The sequence below is a fragment of the Hevea brasiliensis genome, chromosome 2 (genome assembly GCF_030052815.1).
Source record: "Hevea brasiliensis isolate MT/VB/25A 57/8 chromosome 2, ASM3005281v1, whole genome shotgun sequence".
Taxonomy (NCBI): domain Eukaryota; kingdom Viridiplantae; phylum Streptophyta; class Magnoliopsida; order Malpighiales; family Euphorbiaceae; genus Hevea; species Hevea brasiliensis.
In genome coordinates this window covers 88,575,970-88,589,609 of record NC_079494.1, presented here as the reverse complement: position 1 = coordinate 88,589,609, position 13,640 = coordinate 88,575,970, and positions in this window count along the sequence as shown.

The following is a 13,640-nucleotide window of genomic DNA, read 5'->3' as shown; positions in this document are numbered from 1 at the left end:
AGTGATTCTCATGATGCTCTGACACGTGGATGAAAGAGTCAGGAGACTCCTAATAGGCCCAATGGAGTAGGAAGGCACTCTTCTGGAGAAGAGCAGACCGATGGAGTGGGAACTCTTAATACACATGATGATGGAACACGTGATGGCTCTGGCATGGCTCTTAGAGGTGCATGCTCAAGTGGGTTGAGTGGAGTAATTGGGGCTCTTGGTGACACTGTAATACTTGAGTTAAGAAAAAAGGCTTCCGTTTAAGAGGGAGTAGGCCCAGTAAGCCCAATCTAGAAGAAATTTGCACTTGAGGGGGAGATTGTTGGGAATATACAAGTGTGGAATTCCCACATCAAAAAAAGATGGGATAAGTGAGAGACATATAAGTGGGAATGACCCATAAACTCATTTCCTTAAGGTTTTGAGTTGGATATGGTTTCAACCCCATGAGTGTGTTCTTTCACAAGGCCCATCAAAGAAGGATTCTTCCTAAGTACTTTGGGCTCCCCAGATATCTAACACTCTAATTAACCCTTGATTTGAAGATTGGGAGAAAGAAATTAAAGAAAATTAGAGAGTTTTGAAAGATTGAAAAATTACCTAAGTGAGGTAAGTACACTTCAAACCTTTCTACCTATTCAATTCTTGAATTCAAGTTGAATTATGGGAATTCGACATGGAAAACATGAAAATTATGAACGCATGGGAAAGTAGTAAATTCGGCCAACCATGAGTAACCTAGGCTTTTGATGTATTTTGGTTGAATTAAACATGAAGATTAGCTTATATGAAGTGGTATATATGATTAGTATGCTAAATTGCATGAGTTTGCATGAAATTGAGAAGATGAAAATTTAGGGTTTTGGTGAAAATTAGGGTTTTATAGTATGTTATGCCATTGACGTTTACAAGGCTTAATTGTGGTCATTTGGCATATTTATTTGAGAAATTGTGTTGAATTAATGAAAGGAATTGATGGATTGTAGTGTGATGAGTTGTTAGAATTTTAGACCCTTGAGTCCAGCAAGTTTGAATAAGTATAATTTGAGCTACATATCTCCAATTGGTGTGAAGCTAATTGGATATGAAACATAAGACATAGGGCTAGAATCTTCATGAAGGCACCTTGCAGAGAAAATGACCATAAGTTGACCTAAATGAACCTTGAATTCGGAATTGATGTTCTGGACCTGACCAAAAATGACCAAATGAACAGTACTTAGTAAATTAGGCATAACTCACACTAAAAAACTCCAAATTAGGTGATTTTTAAACCAATGGAAACTTGAGACATAGGAGAACAATTCTTATGGGGATCATGGAGCCAAATTATGGCCCTAAGTTGATCAAATTCCTAGATAAATTTGGTCTAGCAAATCTGCCCTGATTCTGGACTAACCTGGGAATCTTGAACAATGAGTCATCCAACCAGTATTGGAAGGATTACCATAAATTAGGCTATAAAACTGCAAATGTAGTAATTCCAAAGCCAAAATTCTTATAACACATGGAACTACAACTTTTGTGTTTTAACCATAACGCAAATCTTAGGGCAACTTAGGAAAATTGCTAGAGCAAATTAGGAATGCATAAGTTGGATTTTCTGCAATTCTGCTAAATGGCCTTATGACCCTCGAATGTTTAATAGGTCATAACTTTCTCTAAAAAGTGTCAATTGAAGTGATTTAAACTGATTTGGAAACCTAAGACAAAGGCCTAAAATATTGTTTTAGGGAGTAAAGCCAAATTATGACCTTAAGATGCCTGGATATAGAATGAAAAGTTAAGGTATAAATCTGGAAAACTTAGAATCTCAGGATATGGCACTTGGAACAGTGTTTAGTAATTTGGCCATAACTTGAGATCCAGAACTCCAAATTGAGTGATTCAAATTGGAAAAAAAAACTAAGACATAGAGGAATAATTTTCATGAGGACACTCTACCCAATTATGACTGGAACTAGGTTAAAAAGGGGTTGCAATGTCAGGGTCTAGAACTGCCCTGGATCCAAAATACATTGAATATTTCAATGTCTACTTAGGGATGCATTAGGTATTTAGTTGATTAGCTATTGAAGATAATTGGAATGAGCATCGAATCTTAGTAATTGTGTGATTTTAGTGGACAAAGAAACTTTCAAGGAAGGGAAGGATTAAGCCAAGAAAAGAAAAGTCAAAGAAGGTTTGTGCACAATTAACCTTTTTCCTTGTTTTTAAATTGTAATTGACTTGAATAAATTTTATATGCATAAGTTATGCTTTTTATTTGTAATTGAGAACTTTAAATTGTTGAATTGACTTTGTATGATTTAAATAAGGTTTCTTCTATGCATCTAATAATTTATTTCATGATTTTGAGGATTATGAATTGTGAACTTGATGTGTTGCCAATCACGTGCATGAATTTTCAATAATTAAATATGTTTATTAATTTGTAAATGCATTTTATGAATAGAAATTGTTTTAAATATGTTTTGAAAACACAATCGACATGGCAATGTAATTTGTGCTTCTCATTAGCTAGCTTAGTAAGATGATATTTGTTATGATCTCCTCTACTTGTTGGGGTTGAGTTTCCTCCCTCTCTGGCTTGCCAGTTGAGGTAGAGTTCGGATGAGTACTCATATATACTGGCTAGTCTTTGGTGTCTCCCTTTAGCTTTGGTTATTAGGGAGAGTTTACTTTGTTATGTCATGGTGTACAACGTGGCATCTATCGAAAATTTTGTATCATGGGTCTAACTATATGAATTGTTGGCAACACCCTTAAACTGTGATTATTTTATAAATGTTTTATCAATGATTTTAACTTATTATGATGATTTCATGGAAATAGGACGATTTAAATAAAATGTGATTAAAATAAATGATTTGTTTTAATTGATAAATATTGGATTATCTTCGTGAATTGATACGCTTTGATAAATTATGCTTTACATTGAATTTTAAATTATTAGTTGTACGCCACTAAGTTCACAGCTCAGTAATAGCTTTGTATGCTGTCGTAGGTGAATGAAATGATAGAGCAGCTGAGTGAGATTACTTAAAGCTGTGAGTTGAAGTTGTGTCGGGATTATTTTCGGGTATATCATAGGTATACCCTTATACATTAAATTTTGATGTAATCAAGTAGCTATTTGTATGTAATTACATTCGAGCAGTTGTACAGAAAAAAAAATTGTAATAAAATTTTGGGATTATAATTATTGTATAATTAACTTGAGATTTTATTTACATGTAAACTTTTGTAATATTAATTTTGTTACTTCAAAGAATGCAAACATTTAAATTTCTTTCTAAATCTTGTAAATGATGAATTATTTTCTTATGATGAAATTTGTTGAGAATGAAATGAGATGATTTGAGTTGATTTAGTTCCAATTGGGTATGATATATTTTTATAAATTATTTTTCAACAGGTTTGAAGAACTATTTTTATATAATTTTAGCCATAACCACGCGAATTTTTCACAAAATTTTAAAAATGCCTAATTATTTCTCAATAAGTTTTATGACATATACTTGAATTGAAAACACTTCAATTAAATTTTTATCACCACACTAAACTTAAAAATAAATTTGTTTTATCAAAATCCCTTGTAGTATATTTAATAGATTATCAGTAGGTGAAGTTTGGTAATTTATTAGTTATACTACGAGATCATGTCATGTCTTACAGAGGGGTAAGATGTGACATGTTTAAGTGGTATTAGAGCTAGTTTTTAATGTAAGTTTTGAACTGTGAATTTGAAATGCTTTTTGATAGGTACAACAAGTCAAATGTTTAATACATATAGTACATTCACATCATGAATATGAACTAACAGGGAGAAATCTCCTTGTGTTGGGTGTAACACCGTCACTGTAACAATTCTGTGCATTCTACTATTTTGGTGACCAGTGTCGTTCTGGACAACTAGAACATCTGGAAAAACATTAAAGTGAGGAGCCATAATTAACTCAAATATTAATAAGAAAAATTTAGAAAAAACTTTAGAAATAAAATACAACCAAGTTAAATGAGCCAGTGCCCTAGCGATGGGTAACCCAGTGGAAAGTTGTTGTTTTCACAGCTAGAAGCCCTAAACCCGAGAGAAAATTCATAAAATAATTTTTGGGACTCCAGAGAAGAGTCATTGAGGTTCTGGTGGCATTAGAATGCCAAGAAAATACTTAGAAAAATTTTTCGATCGGTACAGACGATTTTGGCTCAATAAGCCAAACCCTTATTTTGGTCATTTCGTCTTCAGAGATGATTTTTGACCTACTTGTCCAGTTAACTAAATAATTATTATGATCTAAAATATGAATTAATATTCCTAAAAATTTAATTGAAAATGAGTAGAAAAGAAATGGAAAGAAAAATGAAAGAAATTGGGAATTATGACATCACATGATGTCATTAAAATGCCCCTACCCAATCACAATTTAACAAATTAACTAAAGAGATAAAAAAGAAACAAAAATGAGATAAAAACAAAAGAAATTAGCAGCCTCTTCTTCCATAACAGCCGAACCAAAAGAAAGAGAGAGAGAAAGAGAGAGAGACCTCCATTGATGCACTCACCCAAGCTCCAAAACTTAGCCAACTACACCATAAAACCTCATAACCCCTTCCTGAAAAATTGATCTTACACCTTGGGCAAGTTAGAGGTAGCAAAAAAAAAAAAAAAAGAGTTTTCAAGCTTGGGAATTTCCATAAGTGAGGTTAGTGCCTCATTTTTCTCTCTTGCATCTTTATTTCTTGTTAGAACAATAAATTAAGTAATGAATTGAAAATTTTGAAGCAAACTATACATGTTAGGGTTTCTTTAAATTTTGGCAGCCATGAAATTCCATGAGTTTGATGGACTTAAAATGATGTAGGGATGTCCCTTGACATATATAAGTGAGATAAAAACTTTAGTTGTATGTATAATGCAAGATTTGAGAAAGTGAGAACTTAGGGCTTTGAGCAAATTGAGGTTTTGCTCCTATAATGGTGTAGGAACATTTTAATGGTCAATTAGTGGCCATTTGGCAAGTTTTAAAATGAATATGAAGTGAATTGAGTCATTGAATGTTGGAAAGGGTAGGCTACCTTGTGTGTTGCAGTTTGGACGCTCAGAGTGTAGTGTGTTTGGAGAGCCTTAACTGAACTTGTGTAACTCCAATTCATGCAAGGTCAATTGGAGGTAAAACTAGATACATAATGCCACAACTTTGGTGAAGGAACCATGCCAGAAAACCAACCTAAGTAGCCCTAAAAATTGACCTAATCCGGGTGACCAATATGCTACCCTTGGAAAATGACCAAAATTAACAGTGTTTATTCATTTTGTCATAACTCAGTGTAGAAATGTCCATTTGACCTGAATTTGATATCAATGGAAAGATTAGACAATTTAGGACAACTTTCATGAATACCATAACTCTAAATTCTAATAGAACTAGATGAAATTGTCCATCAAAGTGAGGACATCTAAACTGTAGAATTGATTCTGCCTAGAAATTTTGGAAAAATTGCAATCCAGCCAGTTATGCTATTTAGACCATAACTTGAGCTACAAACTCCAAATGGAGTGATTCAAAATGTGAAATGAACTAGACACAACAAAGAACAACTTTGATTCAGAACACTTGGCCAAATTCTCACTGTAGAATGGCCTAATTGAACAGTGAACTCTAGCACCCAAAAACTGAAATTTTGATTTATTCTCCATTGGTTAGGAGTATGGATTGGCAACTAATGCCAACACTTTTGGGAACAAAAATGTGGTAAATTCATGTGATTAGGACTGATGTAACTATTATCCATTGGAAAGTCAATAATTTGACCTAAATAGTAAAAGGAATAGTAACCTTACATGTAAAACATAAAAATTCAATCAATAACTTTGTAATGTGCTCTAGTACACCTAGTAAGATTGGTTTGGATAGGTTGGCATGCTAATAGGGTTCAGTTGGCAGTACTGCATATGGCATTATGCCATTCTGATGTTATGGTGATACTTGGCCTTATACCTAATAATTATTACAGCTCATTAGCTGTTCTATTGCACACCGGGAGATACATATTTGACCGATGGTGTGACGGCTCGAGGTACTTGGTACCAGTGCCAGTTTACCTATTTATCCAGTCCAGTCATCCAGTATAGGTTACTTGGGCAACCAAAAAATGAAAGTTGATAAATTTTATGAAATAATTGACATAACAAGTACCAAATAAATAGACTATAAATATTTAACAAAAATTTGTCTGCATGAGATATCAATATATACACTGCATATTTATTTTTTTTTTTAGTTCTTTTTATTTTATTATTGGCACCACTAAGCATTATTCCTTAGCACGTTGCTTTTTGCCATGCATAGGTTCTAGAGAACTGACAGAGAGCCCAGTAGACCACAGACTAGGTGAGGCCGTTCATAATTTTGCATAGTATCCGTGTCACCTCACAGACTTCAGTGCATTGGTAAGACACTAGGTCCCATTTTGGTATTTTGTACTATTTGTATTTTGTAATTAAAATTTTATTTTCTCATGTATAATTGGAACTCATATAATATATTTAGGTATTAATGCAAATATTTGTAATTTGTGTTTATAAATGAAAATAGAGTATTTATTTATGATTTATACATGATTATCATGTGAAATGAATGAATGACAAATGGAAGAATTTTTAAGAAGTGGTTGAGAAATATTGAGATATGTTGATATAATGGAGTTTGAGAATGATTGAAAATGTATTGGAAGTGTTTTTCACAGGTTCCAAAGAACTGCTTTCTCCATTTTTAGCCGGTACTCTGCCAAATTTTCTATAAAACTTTTAGAACCTCAAATGAATTTATAATTTCAATAAATGACTTAAATTAGTTAGATTTCACAAATTATTCTTCATAACCATGAAGAAATGAATTAAGGAAGGATAAAAAATAATTGAGATAAAATATGGTGTTCCAGTACATAATGTGACATATCTTGCTCGGCTATACTATAGACGGGTAAGGGGTATCACATTTAATGGTATCAGTGCACGGTTTAGGCATTTCTGGGTTTAGATCGAGTCCATACCATGCATTGCATTTGTAAGAGTCGAGGTGACACTAATGCAGATCTATTTATTTTTCTTATTTTGATTAGGATATGGACCCCACATCATAGAGAGCAGTAAATGAGAAAGTGAAGAGTCATGCTCCACCTGTAGCTAAGACTGGAGGCCAGGGAGAACCTGCTCCACCAGCACCAGCAGTGCCTGCACAGCCTCCACCGACTACGTTTCAGCAAATGGCTAAATTTTTCAGACAAATGGCAGGATTAATGCCACCACCACCACACCACCACAGTAAAAATCCCATATGGAAGAACTAAGAAAATTTGGAGCAGTGGATTTTTTTGGCAAGAGAGAAGATGATTCTGTTGTAGCTGAGAATTGATTGAACAGAATAGGGAGAGTTTTAAAATAACTCCACTGCACCACAGAACAAAACCTATAAGCTGCTGTATCTCTACTGCAAGATGATGCATATCAATGGTGAGATACAGTGTCTAGTGAAGTGCAGCTAGAACAAAAAACCTGGGACTTCTTCCTCTCAGAGTTTAAAAAGAAGTATGTGGGTAGTGTATATCTGAAAGAGAGAAGAAGAGAATTCATTAACCTGAGGCAAAGATTGTCACACCTTACCCCTCTGTAAGGCATAACATGATCCCGTAGTATACCTAATGAATTACCAACTCCGTCTACTGATAACCCATTAAATACACTACAAGGGATTTTAAAAACTTTTCTTACTTCTTTTACAGTGGTGAGCACTATTTACAGGTGTTAAAGACTTTGGTGAACTGAAGTGAAATAACTAACTCATTTGATTTATTTAGAATTTCTGTAAAATTTTTGGCAAAGTGCCCTCTGTATTTTGGATAAAACAGTTCTTCAGAAAACCTGTAAAAGCACTTCTATAATTTTCCAAATTTCAACTTCAATACATTTCTCAACACAACAATTCATCAACTCAATTCCATAGAAATTTTTCAAAGTCTAAGATAAGGAAATATAATATAACTTTTACAATCCAAAACACTTATAATTAATTTACAACTTCAAGTACAATTTAATTTAATTTACAACTGCTCAAAACCAAATACAATATGTACATACAGTGTCATACATTACAGTACAAAAAGCAAAAGCGGCATACTCAATATACTGTAATCCCTCATTGGATGTATATGCACCTAGTCTATCTCTCTACTGCGACAAAGAATAAAGCTATCGAGACAATGTCTCAGTGGTGCACAACATTAACCAAATCCAATTTAAATCACAATTCATAAGTCATGTAAATAGTGGATACTTAAAATCATAATTAAATTCAAGACAATAATTGTCAACAAGAATTTAAACTCCATTTCTCAATATCACAATATTTTTCCATAAGTCAGTTCAGTCTTGAATTCAAAAGGATATGTCAATGAGAGTTTAAATCCATTTCACAATCTCATAGTGCACATTAATAAATCACACACACTTAATCATGATCCATAATTCAATTCATCCCAAAAGCCGAGGGCTAATGAGGTATTCAATTCATCCCAAAAGTCGATGACGAATGAGGAATAACATGGCTAGCTAGCAAAAATATGAGTACTCATTCTATTCGTCCTCAACAGGCACACACCTCAACACTTCAGCCAGAGAGGGAATTCAATTCATCCCACTAGACAAGCTAGAGAGGAATACAATCAATATACATGATAGTGTGGTTTCAAACCATTTCTAATGCTTTTTAATCAATAAGTATCCATCAAATATCATTCAAACAATTTTTTTTCAGTTTCACAATTTAAAACAATAATATACAAATAGTCATAATTTATTTCAATTGAAAATAATTCAAAAGAAATAGTTGTTGTGCACAAACCTCTGATATTTGTCTCTGGTCTTGACTCAGATTTCTTTCCCTTGAGTCCTTGTTAATCGAGAAACACAATTTGAAGTGTTTGATACCAAATTAAACTATCTCTATCGATGGGGTTTGGTAAATAATGCGAACTCAATTATTCGCTTAATCACCTAATATACCGACCCTCGATGCGTTTTAGGTAAATTAGGTTTTAGTGTCGTTATGTCACACTCGATAGGGTTTTAGGTTTGGTATGTTTTACCAAAGTCATTTCCTCGCTTAGTGCATTTTAATGCAAATTCTCGGATTCGAACACTGGTTTGACCTAACCGACGATCTAGTTTCCTCGGTTTTCGAGTCTCGGTCGAAACTACAAACTTGTAGATCTAGGTCTTATTGCACGCGGTGCAAAATTTCAGGTCAATCCGAGTTAAGTAGACCAAGTTATGGTCATTACACTATTGCTGGTCAAATGGTACCATTTTAGGTAAATTTTAGGTCAAAGTGGTCAATTCTGGTTCGGCCAGTTTTTGGACCCGAACTTGTGCAAGTTGTTTGACTTGCTTATGGTCATTTCTGGGCTTTGGTGTCTTCATAAGACTTGTAGGTATGGGTCTTAGCTATTCTTGGTCAAAATTTCAGGTCAATTGGACCTGGTTTAAGTGAGTTATGGCCTAAACACTCACTGCTGCCCAATTGGTCATTTTTCAGGTCCTAATTGCATCTAATCCGAATTGGTCAAATTTTTAGGTCACCTTGCAAGCAGAATTTTGGCATGGTTTCTCAATGAAAGTTGGCACATTTTGTGCCTAGTTTCACCTCAAATTGGTCTCATACTAATTAAGGTTACACATTCAAGGTTATAGGCCAAAATATACACTGCCCTTAATATGCATTACACATCCCAACTTCAAACACACACTTACCTTTGCAAGGTTCACTTCCATACCCTACCAAACTGTTTTGGCACATTACCAACAACATTTTCTACATTACATTTGCATTATTTTGGGCAGATTCCAATCACCCTTAACACACCAAATATCATTCACAATTATAATTCTAAGTACCATTACAAATACACCTAAACATTACAAACTTTACATACACTTTACAACATTAATTTACATACATAACATCCATCCTTCTAGGTCAATATGCTGCCCACACTTCCTTCAATATACACCATTTCTCAAGTGTCCACAAGCTGCCACAAATCACTCATCAACATCACATTGCCATACCATATGCTAATTCCCATCAAAGTGCATAATTCACCATATATACATGCATTAAATCACTAGGTTACTAACTCACCATGAACAACATTATTTCTCAACAATTATATGCACAATTTCCTCATCAAAACGTGACCATGGCTGTCCAAAATGACAACAACAATAACCCTTCAAACTCAAAATTTTCCTTCACCAAACTAACACCCATAACATGAACATAAACTTTAACAAAGGATTTCTCAAAAATACAAACTTACCTTTATTTGTAACTTGCTAAACCTTCACCAAACTTCCCAAAATTGGTATCAATATCTTCCTTGTGGTGTGTAGACCATTTTTCATGAAAGGACCTAAGAGCTTGGAGTTGAAAATGGAGGATGGATCAAGCTCAAAGAAAACGTTAATGGAGGTTTTCAAGGGTTCATCAATTCGGCAATGTTGGGAGGTTTTGAGGAAGATGGGATTTCAGGTGGTTAGTGGACCACTTCAGCCATATTTCATGTTTAATAAATCCTATAGTGGTCCACTAACTAAAATTAAAACATTTTATAAGTTAATTTTTCAATTAATCCACATTTAACCCATTATTTCCACTATTTATTTTAGGTACCACCAAATTAATTTTTCATTTCATTTTCTAAGTGTAATACTATTTATTTTTAATGGACATTTAGGTCAAAAGACAATTCGGGATGTCAAATGACCATAATGCCTGCTCGTGGCTTTCCGATTTTGTATTTTGTCTGTTTTTCGATTTCTCACTTTTCTTTGTACTAATTATTTAATTTTTCTTTGATCTTTCTAATGATATTTATTCTTCAATAAGGGTCTATTTAAGTCCTAAAATTGTTTTCGGTTCCCTAGTCAACGGTCCACGCCGTGACCTCCCGGTGCGGTCACCCATCGCTAGGTTTCCCGGCTCACTTACTCGGTTACATTTCTTTGCTATGATTTTTCCTTGGTTTTTCTTGTATTTTCTTTTCTTGTATTTTATTATTTTATGCCTCCTCACTCATATTGAAGTACGGTTCTAGACATCCTAGCAGTCCGGACAGCACTGGTCACCGGAGCAGTAGAACGCACTACCGAACTTAGGGGTGTTACAAAGATAGCTGATAGTGGCAGAGTATGAAAAAGAATTTGTTAGATTAAGCCGTTATGGAACGGAGATAGTCCCTAATGAGGCTGAAAGGTGTAAAAGATTTGAAGAGGGGCTAAATGACAACATAAAGATAATGATCACTGCCTTTGCGAATTACAGACTTCACCAAGTTAGTCGAAGCTACAATAAAAGTTTAGAAAGTCAGAATAAGTGAGCAGACCAGAAGAGAGAGATAATAGAAGAGGGGCCCAGGTCAGTCTAGCTCATCTCCTGCACCTAGAAAGAAGTTTAGAGATCCACCTGCTCAGAGTTCAGGTCAGCCTCAAGGTCAGGGTCAGTCCTAGGGGCTCAGGCCACAGTTCACATCAAGGAGAGGCCAGTCCACACCCTTAGTGGGCAGCTCTTTAGGGACGATGTTCAGGGGACCAGCCCCAACATCTTCTGCTTGTCCACATTGCCTAAAGTGGCATAAGGAGGAGTGCTAGAGAGTGACGGGTGCCTGCTTAAGGTGTGAGTCGACAGAGCATCAGTTAAGGAACTGTCCACGCAGAACTGCCACAACTCCTCCAACACAAGTAGATAGACCTGCCCCTGCACCTCAAAGGGGTAGGAAGTCCGGTAAATCTAAGGCAGTTGGTCCATCACAGAGACCTGCATCTGAGCCAATAGAGAGGCAAGAGGCTAGAGCACCTGCAAAAGCTTATGCCATGAGAGCTCAGGAGGAGCAAGATGCCCTGGACGTCATTAAGGGTACGTTCTCCCTCTACAACTCATATGTGCATGCATTGGTGGATCCATGATCCACTCATTCATACATCTACATCAACCTACCCGTAGAAAGGGGGATACTAGGAGGGGAGAGTGACCAAGACATTTTGGTCACTAATCCATTGGGCCATAGTGTAGTGGTGAACAAAGTTTACAAAGGTTGCCTATTATGGATTCAGAGGTATGAATTCTTAGCAGACCTGATTGAATTGCCTTTCCATGAGTTTGACATGATTTTGGGAATAGACTGGTTGTCACGTCATCAGGCAATGGTTGATTGTAAATTAAAGAGAATTTCCTTAAAAACTCTTGAGGGTAATGAGATTACAGTTTTGGGGAGAAAGAACAGATTTCTTGTCCAATGTCATGTCAGCCACAGTTGCAAGAAAACTGATGAGAAAAGGCTGTGAAGCCTACCTAGCACATGTGGTGGATACTAGGTAGGCTAAGCCAGATCTGTGTGACATACCCACAGTAAGAGACTTCCCAGATGTGTTCCCTAAAGAATTGCTTGGTTTACCACCAGAAAGGGAAGTCAAATTTGCTATTGAAGTACTGGCGGGTACAGCACCAATCTCTATTGCTTCTTATAGGATGGCACCTACTGAGTTAAAGGAGCTGAAAATCCAGTTGCAAGAGTTACTGGATAAGGGGTTCATACACTCTAGTGTGTCACCATGGGGAGCTCCAGTGCTACTTGTAAAGAAGAAGGATGGGACTTTGAGCTTATGCATCGATTACTGGCAGTTGAATAAAGTGACTGTGAAGAACAAGTATTCGTTGCCTAGAATTGATGATCTGTTTGATCAGTTGAAGGGAGCAGGAGTATTTTGCAAAATTGATCTCAGATCAGGGTATCATCAGTTGAGGGTGAAGGATACAGATGTGCCAAAGACTGTATGTAAGACCCGGTATGGGCATTATGAGTTCATGGTGATGCCCTTTAACCTAACAAATGCACCAGCAGCATTCATGGACCTTATGAACCGTATCTTCCATCCATATCTAGATCGGTTCATAGTGGTCTTTATTGATGATATTTTAGTGTATTCTAAGACCAGGGGAGAACATAATGAACATTTAAGGATTGTTTTGTAAACCCTAAGAGAAAAGAAGCTATATGTTAAGCTATCCAAGTGTGACTTTTGGTTGAGTGAGATTGCATTTCTTGGACACATAGTGTCAGCTGATGGGATTAGGGTGGATCCCAAGAAGATAGAAGTAGTGATGGAATGGAAGCCTCCCAGAAATACAACTGAGGTCAGAATTTTCTTGAGGCTATCTGGGTATTATAGAAGATTTGTGAAGGGATTTTCTTTAATAGCTGTTCCAATGACTAAGTTGTTACACAAGAATGTCAGATTTAATTGGAATGACAAGTATCAGGTGTGACACCCCTTACCCTTGTACAGTATACCCGAGTAAGCTATGTCACACGGTGTACCGAAACACCCTATCTTATCTCAATCATTTTTATTCTTTTTAATTCATTTTCATCATAGTTTTGAATATAATTTGTGAAATATAGTTCATTTAAGTCATTTATTGAAATTATAAATTATTTGAGGTTCTGAAAATTTTTAAAGAAAATCCGGCAGAGTACCGGCTAAAAATGGAGAAAACAGTTCTTCGGAACCTGTGAAAAACACTTCCAATAAA